General features: G+C 39.4%; 2 long non-coding RNA genes across 2 annotated transcripts in view; one reads left to right on the forward strand and one right to left on the reverse strand.

The window, feature by feature from the left end:
* LOC135347659 (uncharacterized) overlaps nt 1-3746 on the forward strand; it is a 38396-nt gene extending 34650 nt beyond the window's left edge. Inside the window, exon 3 of the long non-coding RNA XR_010398504.1 lies at nt 3234-3746. This is a non-coding gene — a long non-coding RNA (uncharacterized LOC135347659). The remainder of the gene's footprint in view (nt 1-3233) is intronic.
* On the reverse strand, nt 113-2516 carry LOC135347661 (uncharacterized). Its single transcript, XR_010398506.1, has 4 exons — nt 2243-2516; nt 1944-2042; nt 1640-1738; nt 113-746 (listed from the first exon to the last, which is right to left on the reverse strand). It is a non-coding gene; the product is annotated as an uncharacterized LOC135347661 (long non-coding RNA).
* Nucleotides 3747-12937: the final 9191 nt, after the last annotated feature.

The following is a 12937-nucleotide window of genomic DNA, read 5'->3' on the forward strand; positions in this document are numbered from 1 at the left end:
CAGTAGCATTCATTATCTGTCCACCTGTAGTGATATTGTCTGTATCCAACTTCATTACTTGCCCAATGTCATCCACCTTCTCAATCGTTGATCCGTTTTTACGCATACTCAGATATTTGTTGCCACTAAATTCTTTAACCATAAATCCGGAAAACAAATAGCACTCTCCTACAAACACTGTTCCAACGAAATCTCCCCACACTGTGACCCGTCCAACACCACTGCCATCTGAAACGCTGACATCTTGCTTGATGTAACCACCGTCAAAAAACTCTCTTTGGCAAACTTGATGGACCTTTACACGGATCGTCACTACATCGAAAACACATCTATCTTCTAATGCTGCAATTAATATTTCTGGGACAACACCATCATCAAAGTCAATGTTTGTAGTGTCGAGTTGTTTTGAGCTGTGTGCAATTTCACTGCTGGACTTCAATACAATTTCCATTCTGTCTCCCCTCATTGCTCTCTTTACCTGACAGTCCCTGATCTCCACAGTCTCTTTGGCACCCTTGAACTTCTTCAAAATATCCAGCTGTCTTTCCGAAAATGATAACAATCGACATGTCTGCTTACCATCACTTGCATTTCCATCAAAATATTTGCTCTTTCGGCCTTTCTTGATTGGTGATAAGGAAGTTAATACACATCGAATAGTTGCACTTGGGATTGGATCATTACCAATGTCATCGAAGTCAGTAACTTCCCGTGGTCTTTTTTTTGCCATGCTAATGTTGGTTGATCTGCAGTTGAACAACATTTTTATTATAATTATTACGAAATCATTATTATGATGCTACACAAACTACATTCAGAGCATATAAAAAAATGCAATTTTCATTTACTTGCACTAAAAACTTGTCAAATCCTCAATATGAAGCTGCTACAATGAAAGTTTAAAACCTGCATTCAGTTGTACCAAGGGCGTATACAGAGAAGAGGGCATGCAACTCACTATGTACCCTATGTACTCATCCGATTTCGTATCAGAGACCGGATATGCTAAAAATAGAATCCATTATACGGACGTGAACAAGTGGGCGGTGTTGTTTACGGAGTTATAATTATGGGCGTGTACATCAGAGCTGCCTAGCCTTTGCTAGCTAGCTAGCTAACAGTAGAGTATTATTTTAGAGACGTGTCATGACCAGTCCTAGTCCAAGACAACCCCTTCGAGCGGGAAGTTAAGTGCTGGGCGCATTGTTAAGAAGTACCAGAGACTCAGGAAGACAGGTTTATTGTACCTAGGTTTCATCTTCTTGGAGTTGCAACTGTTGGATGGTTTGCCTTTGACACTGCTAGTACGAGCCATACTGCTGCTGAGAACTAGTTTTACTCTGCTGCAATCGAGCTAGCTAGCTAGCACAGATATAAAAAAGACTTTGATTTACCTTGTCACAAGGTAAATCAAAGTCTTTTTTATATCTGTGCTAGCTAGCTAGCTCGATTGCAGCAGAGTAAAACTAGTTCTCAGGCTTGTGCGGTCAAAGATTACGCGTGGGCGTTTTGTGGGCAGTTCTAAAAATAGCTCAATAGGAAGTCGGATGATTTTGAGAATTGGGCGAGTTGCATGCTCTCTTCTCTGTATACGCCCTTGGTTGTACACTCAAATAAAATGTTATACACGTCCACTCACTTGTACTGTGTCTATAGGCTGTATCAGTAGCCGCAGTCAGTCGCCGATCTTCCAGTTAAAACTCTTCGATCCGTCCACTCACTTGCACTGTATCAGTAGCTGCAGTTGAACAACATTTTTATTAATTACGAAATCATTATTATGATGCTACAAACTACATTCAGAGCACATAAAAAATGCAATTTTCATTCACTTGCACTAAAGAACTTGTCAAATCCTCAATATGAAGCTGCTACATGCAATGAAAGTTTAAAACCTGCATTCAGTTGTACACTCAAATAAAATGTTATACACGTCCACTCACTTGTACTGTGTCTATAGACTGTATCAGTAGCCGCAGTCAGTCGCCGATCTTCCAGTTAAAACTCTTCGATCCGTCCACTCACTTGCACTGTATCAGTAGCTGCAGTTGAACAACATTTTTATTAATTACGAAATCATTATTATGATGCTACAAACTACATTCAGAGCACATAAAAAATGCAATTTTCATTCACTTGCACTAAAGAACTTGTCAAATCCTCAATATGAAGCTGCTACAATGAAAGTTTAAAACCTGCATTCAGTTGTACACTCAATAAAATGCTATACACGTCCACTCACTTGTACTGTGTCTATAGACTGTATCAGTAGCCACAGTCAGTCGCCGATCTTCCAGTTAAAACTCTTCGATCCTTCCACTCACTTGCACTGTATCTAGATCTATATAGCCTGTATCAGTAGCTGCAGTCTCCGATCTTCCCAGACAGTTAAAACAATCCAAAATAATGAAGTTTAGCTCAATGAGTTCTGCTTTTATAACAGTCTAGCCGCGCTGCGCAGAGCTAAACCACAACGGCGTGCACTTTCTTCGAACGCTTCTTTGCTGTACTGTATGATCATTACACATGCGCACAACCGGAGAAGGTTGGATAGGATCACGTGTAAGAAGAGAAGCACCACTTTTTTGCTGAGCTGGCACAGAAATGGACAAGGATTTTCTATGTAAACTTCTAGGTGTTGCACGGTCATTGGAGACTGAAGGCGACATTTACTTATCTCTCTGGCTACTTTGAATATAAAACTTTCATTAATCAACCCGATCCCCATCTATTCTGGCGGGTACCAGGTACAGTGTAGTGTTTACCAGATTCTTGCCAGCCAGTACAGTGCAAGCTACATACAGCACCGCTTATTCTACCCTATAGTCTTGGTCCAACCAGACAACAGACACAGCTAGTCAGATGTTATAAGCTTAGCAAAGTATTATGTACATGTAGCCATAACTTTTTTACAGTTGCTCGGTATCTATGGTAACGTGAGCAAAACGTCACATGACAGGGCCAACCTCCTCTGCACTACGGCCATAACCACGTGGTTTTATCATTACTGAAGACTTGAAGCTAGGCCTGAAGGAACGACTGACTGGATCAAGATGCCCTTTTCAAAACCTTGTCCCCAATGTGTGGGTGAGGTCCATATCAGGACACTCAAATGCCCACCGGGTGTGGCCATATTCTGCGAAATAGTAAGTCCCTTACTAGCGATGTCAGACCGATTTTCATTTTTGCTATTTCTAACTCCTATGTATTACTATCTCTTTTGAACACTCTAGGCAAACCAGAAAAACTTTACTGCACTGGATTTGGTCAAGCAAATGCAGAGATACAGAGTTTTGAAGAACACTAGTCAGGGAAAAATTCGTACAAAAATTTACCGCATTTTAATGTACTTGGGCGGGACTTATGAAATTTGTTGTTAATACCGGAAATGATCTTAAAGTTAGCATATCTGCTGAACCGCTTGGTCTATTCTCTTTTAAAAAAGTATGAAATGGACACTCAGGACTCAGGAGTTGACATTGTAACCATTTGATATCTATTATGAAGTTTATAATGTTTCTGTAATGTATATCTTTATGATGTCCCTATAATAGTATGATGTCTCCTGCTTCAGAGAGTTCTTTTGGATTTAAAGTAACCATGCTATCTTTTCTTTCATACAGTATATTGTATCATGTTTCAGAACTCTCATCAATGTCCACCTTACGCTTGTATCTGTTTCTTGATCTTTATAAGCAATTTTTCTGTCAATTTCATTTGGTCTAAATAATTCGTTTTTAGTGTGATGTAGATTTAAGGCCATACAACTATAAATCTATGATACAACTCTGTTGACAGCTTCTAATTAATACAGTAGATTACTCTTGTCTTTTTTGTGTGCAAATTGAATCAGTTCTTGCAATTTAATAGTTTTGGTAGATTACATTGTTGTCCCTGGAATTCTCTCCAATCTTTCTTGTTTCTTTTCAACAGAGGCTTTCAGATTGCTTCAATAATTACTTTCAGTAACTTCTAAGAACTTCTAAGAAATAAATACAGCTATTGGTACACTTGGCTTGATTTTACTGCATTTCTATTCTCAGCTCCACCCATCTATCCATGCAATATGTGATTCCGCAAGAAATAAAAGCTTATTGTAGCAACTTTTTGCATAATCTGGAGAGAGTTAGAGATGAAAGACATGCTCACTTGTGTTTTTGTTCATTTTCATGTTTGGTTGCCAAAATGATGATCACCTTTGAGAAAAAATCACACACAAAACAAGCATCAAATGCTAAAATCATAAAAAACTGTTATAAAAATCAAATTCTACGCTATTTTTTACCCCTGGGAACAACTGTTGTTTGCTAGACTCTTCCAGGGCTTGCGGAAAGCCCCTTCTTGTTCACTCACTTTCTGGTCCCGTTTTTTACCATTGAATTACTGTAAGAAAATACGCCCACGCACTACTTCCGGTCTGACATCTCTACCCTTACTGTTACTGTAGAATCAAGGTTACGTAGAAAGCGCAATGCAGCATCTACAACTGTATATAGAGCTTTAGAAAGGCTTTAGAAACATCAAGCAACGCTGAAAAACGACTAAAACTAGAGTGTCACCATGCTAACAAAAACCGAAGCTTAGAATCACCCGAGACAAGTCGTAAGCGTATAAAGCTTCAATGTGAACGCACAGCTTGTAGACACTCCAATGTGTCTATACACATTAACTCTTTCATTGATAAAACGAAGCAGGGCCCTGACTTCGTCTGCGTATCGTGTCATTGCTTAACGTATAGACAATCTGTTAGGCCATGCAAAGTCAATTTGTAGTTTCTCAGGCCCTCCAGCTTGGAAATTGACAGCTTTACAAAAAAGTTAAATATCACGTGACCTTAAATTAAAGGCACTAAAAGAAAAGAAAAGGATAAATTTGTATGGTTTTTTATCATGAATATAATTATGACTAAAATTAATAGGTAAAAATTATGCACTTCCGCTTATTGAGGAAGTTAGGGGTGTGTTTTCAATTAAAATTCTATGAATATCATTATCATTGCCTCAATCCGCTTGCTATTTTAGACTACAAATTGACTTTGCTTGGCTTTATATTGCTTGCCACTAGTAAGTGTACACCAAGGTAAAAAAGTCCTTGTTAAATACAGTTTTAGGTAATGATACTCTGTATGCTAGTTTTAAGGGTAAGTATTGGATATGCATTACTTGTCATCGTCAGCTGTCTAGAGGATGCATGCCTATACAATCCCTAGCAAAAAATGTGTCATTAGCTTCTGTATGAGCTTGCCTGTTTAAACAAACTAGAGACAAGATTGCTATGTCTCAGAGTAGCATTTATGAAAATGGTTGCCCTTCCAATAAACTGGCTTAAAGCAAACCACCCCCATTATGCTAGCAATACTGAATGGTTGGAAACACAGAATAAATGGACATAGATTTGTTTGTTGATTGTGCTGATGACCTTTCTGGTAATAAACAACATCCAAAACTGCTGTTTCTGAAAAAGGTGTTGCTACTAATGTCTCATATAAAATAGCTGTCTAGAGGATGCATGCCTATACAATCCCTAGCAAACAATTTGTCATTAGCTTCTGTACCCCCTGAGCTTGCCTGTTTGAACAAACTAGAGACAAGATTTCTATGTCTCAGAGTAGCATTTATGAAAATGGTTGCCCTTCCATCTGTTAAACAAAGGTGTATCCATGGTCCTGCTGTAAATGTTCCTTTGAAGTTAGACAGTGTTGTTCAAACATTACCTAGGTTACCTGATCAAAGTCAGCTTGTCCAACAAAAGAATATTAGAATACAAAGCCATATGTACCAGTACATTACTCCTGAGAAAATTTTTAGTTCCCTAAACTGGCTTAAAGCAAACCACCCCCATTATGCTAGCTACTGAATGGTTGGAAAACACAGAATAAATGGACATAGATTTGTTTGTTGATTGTGCTGATGACCTTTCTGGTAATAAACAACATCCAAAACTGGGTAAACCTGTTTCTGAAAAAGGTGTTGCTAGTAATGTCTCATATAAAATATCTTTGAAGGGTGTTAGTTCCTCCTTGCCTGGAGATAGAGTAGCTGCCTCAGCAAATTTGAAAGCCCACAATTCCCACCAAGGTAGTGATTTGTCTGGGTTAGTTCCTTTGAAGTTTGCTACTCCTTGTGTAATGGCTGCTACTAGATGTTTGGATACTTTTACCTCTAGCTGTAATTTGACTGTTCATAATGTGCCAGGATATGGAGATTGCTTATTTTGGGCAGTAGCTTACCAGCTAAATGCCAACACTGTGTGCAGTGCCAGTGCCCCTGAACTAAGACAGGTGGTAGCCTCTTACATAGAAAACCGTAGTGACCGGTTCAGCAGCTTTTTAGCTGGATCTCAGCCCTCTAGTAACCCATATGACAATGATACTGAGGTTCCCAGTGTTGAAGATACATGCATTGATAGTATGACTGATCCTGATTTGCAGTTACTATAGGCAGGTGGACTAAATCTTGAAAGGCTTAGACACGGTGCCTGGGATAACCTATGCAATAGCTGACATCTTCTCTGTTACCATCAATGTGTATGCTGCTAATGAACACAGATGTAATATTCTTACAGTTAAGCCTGAGGTATTTGTGATGTAACTACTCCACACCCTACCAACTGTTCTTAACTTTGCCACAGCTAGACATCATTTACTTATTAGATATTCTCATTTATCTCTTTTCTTTACATACTATCAAAATGGCTCTACTTTATTTGAGGTTAACATTGGACTCATCATGTAATGGCACTTTGTAGGCCTTGATGTGGTACCTAAGCTAAATGAACCTGCTATCGCTTAGAGTCATCTGCAGGTTCATCTCGTAGTGCACAGAGTATATCTACCAGTACTCTTGACAAGAATGTTGATACCACTAGTTGTGATGATGATACTGTATCTCCTGAATTTGAAATTGATGATAAAACATTTGATGAAGGTGATGAGCATACCAGACAGATTACAGGTGGTCCTACAGCTAGTATGATGTCCATTGAAAACCCTGAAGCATTGCAGAGATAGTGTGCCTAGCACCGGGTGAAAACCAAAAACCGTTGTACATAATGTCTGACACTAATTCTGAGGCTATGAGTAACACTGAAACCAGTGCATTTTATACAGCCTCTTGCTAGATTATCTCTGCCTGGTTTCAACCATGACTGCGATAGGGTTAAACATTCATTTAAGCATTCTTATTGTACTGTTGTACTGTGGCTTGGCCAATCACTTGCAAGTGATCCATTTTGCTATGACTCTAATGATTCCAATGATTCAAATGACTCAAAGTGCTTATTTTTAACTGTTCCTGGTTCCTGTTGAAGGCTAAGAATATCTACCGCTGCAGTGAGTTAAATCCAATCATGCATGGTGAGTCTCCATGCAGTGTGTGTATAGCATTAAAAAAATGCAAAGCAGTGTACAATGCATGTACAGTACCAGTTGCCCATGCTCCCTTACTGAATATTTCTCGTAATTAATTAATGAGTTATAATATATACTGTCATCTTTACACACACACTGACTTGCAGTTCCCAAGAAAATTGATGAACACCGACAAACTACTTGGTCTACACATGTAGAAACACAATTCGCATTTTACAACTGTTACAGTACATCACACACAAGAATTACAAAATATACATGACTCAGTGACACCGCAAATGAAGTAAAGATGATCAAACTACCTAAATTGGTCACACACATGAAGACCTCAATTTCATTCATTGTCTTTAACTTGCTTTTTGGCAAATTATAATTATCTGTACATCACTCACAAGAAAACGATAACGAACTACATGAACTCTAATTGTAATGGTGCCTCATCAGTGACACAGGAAACATTTATTCCCAATGCTTGGAAAAACCAACATCTTGGCATCTTGCCCAACTTTAACTGTGGCCAACCACCCGTTTTCCAAATTGAATATTTATTCAGGTCTCGCTATCCTCACCTTCAACTAATGCCTCCTCCATTTTGTGTTTTTGTATTTCACCAAAATACAGCAGTCAATAATATTTTGTTTTTACACTTACGTTTTTACACTTACTTTTATACTTTATTGTATTTTTCAGTATTGAACATTCATCATGCATTATTTCCACTATACTACTCTAACTAAACTACCCAGCATTAAACCATCACGTACATTCAGTTCATCATCACATGTCCACATGATTTTTGTATCCTTCATACAACAAGTTATTTGTTGATGTTAAAGCTTGAACTTGCTACCTAACTACACTCGGCCTTTATTCGATATAAACTACGTATTTACAGTTGCAGTGATTCCTTACCAGGAACAATGGAAAAGGGTCACTAAGGTAGAAAGCTACAATTGTGTCTCGTTTGTTAGCTCTTTGCTTGACTCTGAATCCAGCACCAATAAGCCATACTTCTCTAACACTCCTGGCTTCTTTGCTGTGATCCTACTCCACAGTACATCTCATGTAGCCTCATGACTCCAGTTCACTCTATAGTTTTATTGCTCCTGAGTTGCTGTCCTAGACATACATACTAGTTTCTTACAATCATGTCATCAGCCTAGGGTTTGCACTTTAGTGCTCTAGTTTGTTTGTTTGTAACGAGTATATCTACTCACCTGGATGCGATAACACTGCATTTACAGCATAGATAGTCTTCACACAACAATATCTTGGTGTAAATAGTGGCAGATTTTGATGTTAAAGCTTCTTTGTCGAGTAAAAGCGAGCAAAAGCTAAGAAGCTTAAACTTGCCACGTGGCCTTGAGTCAAGGTACGGGATCACTTCAGCTGAAAATACGTAGTCAAGGCTTGATTATGTATTTTCAGCTGAAGTGATCCCGTACCAGGAACAATTGTCAAGAAAGTAGAATTGTGACTGGTTGTTGACTGACTCTGGATCCTATACGTACTCCAGCCTGGAAGGAGCCATACTTCTCTTAGTCTAAGACTCCAGGCTTCTTTGCTGTGATCCCAGTCCATAGTGCATGTCTCATGCATGTACGTTGTTAGTTTAGTTTTATTGCTCTTGAGTTGCTGTGCTAGCGCATGCTAGTCATACATGCTACATGCACTGCATTATCACTCTTCTGGTTTCTTTATTATCACGTCACCAGCCGAGGGTTTGCACTTTAGTGCTCTAGTTTGTTTGTTTGTTTGTGATGGGCTTTTCTACTCACCTGGATGTCACAGCACTGCGTTTACAGAATGGATAGCCTTCACACAACAATATCTTGATTTAAATAGTGTCAGATTTTGATGTTAAAGCTTCTTTGTCGAGCAAAAGCTAAGAACCTTGTGACTAGGTCTGCTTACCTGGATGTTCTACCACTGCGTTTACAGCATGAGTAGCCTCCACACAACAAGTTAGTACTTTTGATAGTGACAGCTTTCGGTGTTAAAGCTCCTTTGTCTAATAAAAGCGAGCAAAATGTAGCTTGAACAGAACTTGCACATGCGTTACTTATAGCTGAAGTGATCCTGTACCAAGAACGATGGAACAGGGTCACTAAAGTAGAAAGCTGTATATACCAGGAACAATGGAACAGGGTCACTAAAGTAGAAGCTTGAATTATAGCTCCTGCTGCTGACTGGGATCCTACTCCATGCAGAACCTGGAGCCATACTTTTCTGAGACTCCAGGATTCTTTACTGTGATCCTAATCCACAGTGCATAATTGTATCTATAGTTCCACTACCTGTTCTCAAATGTTTCAGCATGCCTCCAGTCTGGTTTAGTCCTGAGTTGCTGTGCAAGTCATGCCAGTGCATGATGATGATAACATTATAACAACATCACTATAATATATGCACTGCATTATATCAGTCTTCTGGTTTCTTTATAATCATGTCACCAGCCGAGGGTTTGCACTTCAGTGCTCTAGTTTGTTTGTTTGTTTGTTTGTCACAGGTATATCTACTTGCCTGGATGCCACAGCACTGCGTTTACAGCATGGATAGCCTTCACACAACAATATCTTGATTTAAATAGTGGCAGATTTTGCTGTTAAAGCTTCTTTGTCGAGCAAAAGCTAAGAAGCTTGAATAAGCTTGTGACTAGGTCTGCTTACCTGGATGCTCTAGCACTGCGTTTACAGCATGAGTAGCCTCCACACAACAAGTTAGTACTTTTGATAGTGAGTGTTAAAGCTCCTTTGTCTAATAAAAGCGAGCAAAATGTAGCTTGAACAGAACTTGCACATGCGTTACTTATAACTGAAGTGATCCTGTACCAAAAAAACGATGGAACAGGGTCACTAAAGTAGAAGCTTGAATTATAGCTCCTGCTGCTGACTGGGATCCTACTCCATGCAGAACCTGGAGCCATACTTCTCTGAGACTCCAGGCTTCTTTACTGTGATCCTAATCCACAGTGCATATATCTATAGTACCACTACCTGTTCTCAAATGTTTCAGCATGCCTCCAGTCTGGTTTAGTTTTATTGCTCCTGAGTTGCTGTGCAAGTCATGCATGATGATTATAACAACATCACTATATGCACTGCATTATATCAGTCTTCTGGTTTCTTTATAATCATGTCACCAGCTGAGGGTTTGCACTTTAGTGCTCTAGTTTGTCTGTTTGTTTGTTTGTTTGTATTAAACAAGTATATCTACTCACCTGGATGCCATAGCACTGCGTTTACAGCATAGATAGGCTTCACACAACAATATCTTGGTTTGAATTGTGGCAGATTTTGATGTTAAAGCTTCTTTGTCGAGCAAAAGCTAAGAAGCTTGAATAAGCTTGTGACTAGGTCTGCTTACCTGGATGTTCTAGCACTGCGTTTACAGCATGAGTAGCCTCCACACAACAAGTTAGTACTTTTGATAGTGGCAGCTTTCGGTGTTAAAGCTTCTTTGTCTAATAAAAGCGAGCAAAATGTAGCTTGAACAGAACTTGCACATGCGTTACTTATAACTCAAGTGATCCTGTACCAAGAACGATGGAACAGGGTCACCAAAGTAGAAAGCTGTATATACCAGGAACAATGGAACAGGGTCACTAAAGTAGAAGCTTGAATTATAGCTCCTGCTGCTGACTGGGATCCTACTCCATGCAGAACCTGGAGCCATACTTCTCTGAGACTCCAGGCTTCTTTACTGTGATCCTAATCCACAGTGCATATATCTATAGTACCACTATAATTATGTTCTCAAATGTTTCAGCATGCCTCCAGTCTGGTTTAGTTTCATTGCTCCTGAGTTGCTGTGCAAGTCATACATGATAACAACATCACTATATGCACTGCATTATATTTCTGGTTTCTTTTTAATCATGTCACCAGCCGAGGGTTTGCACTTTAGTGCTCTAGTTTGTTACCCGAGGCGCCTGGGCGGCCACGGGTATAGTAGTCTGTTGGTTTGTTTGTTTGTTTGTTTGTTTGTGATTGGCTTTTCTACTCACCTGGATGTCACAGCACTGCGTTTACAGCATGGATAGCCTTCACACAACAATATCTTGATTTAAATAGTGGCAGATATTGATATTAAAGCTTCTTTGTCGAGCAAAAGCTAAGAAGCTTGTGACTAGGTCTGCTTACCTGGATGTTCTAGCACTGCGTTTACAGCATGAGTAGCCTCCACACAACAAGTTAGTACTTTTGATAGTGGCAGCTTTCGGTGTTAAAGCTCCTTTGTCTAATAAAAGCGAGCAAAATGTAGAGAACTTGCACATGCATTACTTATAACTGAAGTGATCCTGTACCAAGAACGATGGAACAGGGTCACTAAAGTAGAAAGCTGTATATACCAGGAACAATGGAACAGGGTCACTAAAGTAGAAGCTTGAATTATAGCTCCTGCTACTGACTGGGATCCTACTCCATGCAGAACCTGGAGCCATACTTCTCTGAGACTCCAGGATTCTTTACTGTGATCCTAATCCACAGTGCATATATCTATAGTACCACTACCTGTTCTCAAATGTTTCAGCATGCCTCCAGTCTGGTTTAGTTTTATTGCTCCTGAGTTGCTGTGCAAGTCATACATGATAACAACATCACTATATGCACTGCATTATATTTCTGGTTTCTTTTTAATCATGTCACCAGCCGAGGGTTTGCACTTTAGTGCTCTAGTTTGTTACCTGAGGCGCCTGGGCGGCCACGGGTATAGTAGTCTGTTGGTTTGTTTGTTTGTTTGTTTGTTTGTTTGTGATTGGCTTTTCTACTCACCTGGATGTCACAGCACTGCGTTTACAGCATGGATAGCCTTCACACAACAATATCTTGATTTAAATAGTGGCAGATATTGATATTAAAGCTTCTTTGTCGAGCAAAAGCTAAGAAGCTTGTGACTAGGTCTGCTTACCTGGATGTTCTAGCACTGCGTTTACAGCATGAGTAGCCTCCACACAACAAGTTAGTACTTTTGATAGTGGCAGCTTTCGGTGTTAAAGCTCCTTTGTCTAATAAAAGCGAGCAAAATGTAGAGAACTTGCACATGCATTACTTATAACTGAAGTGATCCTGTACCAAGAACGATGGAACAGGGTCACTAAAGTAGAAAGCTGTATATACCAGGAACAATGGAACAGGGTCACTAAAGTAGAAGCTTGAATTATAGCTCCTGCTACTGACTGGGATCCTACTCCATGCAGAACCTGGAGCCATACTTCTCTGAGACTCCAGGATTCTTTACTGTGATCCTAATCCACAGTGCATATATCTATAGTACCACTACCTGTTCTCAAATGTTTCAGCATGCCTCCAGTCTGGTTTAGTTTTATTGCTCCTGAGTTGCTGTGCAAGTCATACATGATAACAACATCACTATATGCACTGCATTATATTTCTGGTTTCTTTTTAATCATGTCACCAGCCGAGGGTTTGCACTTTAGTGCTCTAGTTTGTTTGTTTGTTTGTTTGTCACAGGTATATCTACTCACCTGGATGCCACAGCGCTGCGTTTACAGCATAGATAGCCTTCACACAACAATATCTTGATTTAAATAGTGGCAGATTTTGA

The sequence above is a fragment of the Halichondria panicea genome, chromosome 14, assembly GCF_963675165.1.
Source record: "Halichondria panicea chromosome 14, odHalPani1.1, whole genome shotgun sequence".
NCBI lineage: Eukaryota > Metazoa > Porifera > Demospongiae > Suberitida > Halichondriidae > Halichondria > Halichondria panicea.